Genomic DNA, 1,429 nt, shown 5'->3' on the forward strand with positions numbered 1-1,429 from the left:
TGGTGGGGCGCAGATGATATGAGGTGAATGCACAGGTCCTTTGATCACAATGTGAGAGAAGCCTAGCCTAGAAGTTGTTCTGAAAATGAAGAGACATTCAGAAACAAGATTCTAGGAGGATACAACTGTTTAAGTCACCAGACTTCAAAGGTCCCAGTTTGGTAGTACCTCAATATTTTGGATCATGATGCTGGTCCTTCTGTGTGTGTGGAACTTCCCATCAAACAAACAGAAGAGCATTTTATTCTGTCTTTGGGGGAAATAGTTACAGGTTTGTGCTGTGGGATGGTCTGTATGTCAAATAAAACACTGATTGGCCAGTGGCCAGGCAGGAAGTAGGTGGGACAAGGAGAGAGGAGAATTTTGGGAAGCGGAAGGCTGAGGCAGAGAGACACTGCAGCCACCGCCATGACCAGCAGCATGTGAAGATGCCGGTAAGCCACCAGCCACGTGGCAAGGTATAGATTTATAGAAATGGTTAATTTAAGATAAAAGAACAGTTAGCAAGAAGCCTGCCACGGCCATACAGTTTGTATGCAATATAAGTCTCTGTGTTTACTTGGTTGGGTCTGAGCGGCTATGGGACTGGCGGGTGACAAAGATTTGTCCTGACTGTGGACAAGGCAGGAAAACTCTAGCTACAAATGGCGCCCAACGTGGGGCACGAACCCACGACCCTGGGATTAAGAGTCCCATGCTCTACCGACTGAGCTAGCCGGGCTGCTCAAATGTGGTGGTAATCTAATTGTACTGAATTATTATTTTGATTGTTTGTTAATAAATAAAGTTGTCCGGGGGGTCAGAGCTATTAGAGCCATAGCAAGAGTGTGGCGGTGGTGGCATACGCCTTTAATCCCATAGATATCTGTGTGTTCAGGGTCAGAGCTATTAGAGCCATAGCAAGAGTGTGGCGGTGGTGGCACACGCCTTTAATCCCATAAGATCTCTGTGTGTTCAGGGATATAGTCAGCATTGGAGACATATGCCTTTAAGACCTAGGGGGCTGTACATTCAGACAGTGAGAGGCAGTCATGTGTTTGGGTTTACAACCAATGAGAAGGCAGAATAACATACTATAAAAAAAACGATCCGACAGGAAGTAGGTCTCTTTTCGCGAAAGCTGGGACAGCAGGAGGAAGGGTGAGATTTTAGCTCTGAGCTCTGACCTCTCGGCTTTCTCTTTTACATTGTTTCTGTGTTTCTTATTTAATAAGATGGTTGGTTACATCAACAAATGGCGCCCAACGAGAGGGCAAGAGTTTCCACCTAAAACCTGAGAAAAGATTCTAAAACGGAGCTAAAAACAACTTCCTAATTGTCTCTCTCAAATGAGCAGCAGCTGCCGGTTTGAGTTACTGGTGGGTTCCTGGCGTGTGTGCTCGATCTGCAGTATGGCAGGAATGAGGCCTCTGCAAGTGGCACATTAAGC

General features: G+C 46.1%; 1 non-coding gene across 1 annotated transcript; it reads right to left on the reverse strand.

Annotated features, from left to right (window-relative positions):
* Positions 1-648: 648 nt before the first annotated feature.
* On the reverse strand, positions 649-721 carry Trnak-cuu. The gene has a single exon. It is a non-coding gene; the product is annotated as a tRNA-Lys (tRNA).
* Positions 722-1,429: the final 708 nt, after the last annotated feature.

The sequence above is a fragment of the Peromyscus leucopus genome, chromosome 20 (genome assembly GCF_004664715.2).
Source record: "Peromyscus leucopus breed LL Stock chromosome 20, UCI_PerLeu_2.1, whole genome shotgun sequence".
NCBI classification, from domain to species: domain Eukaryota; kingdom Metazoa; phylum Chordata; class Mammalia; order Rodentia; family Cricetidae; genus Peromyscus; species Peromyscus leucopus.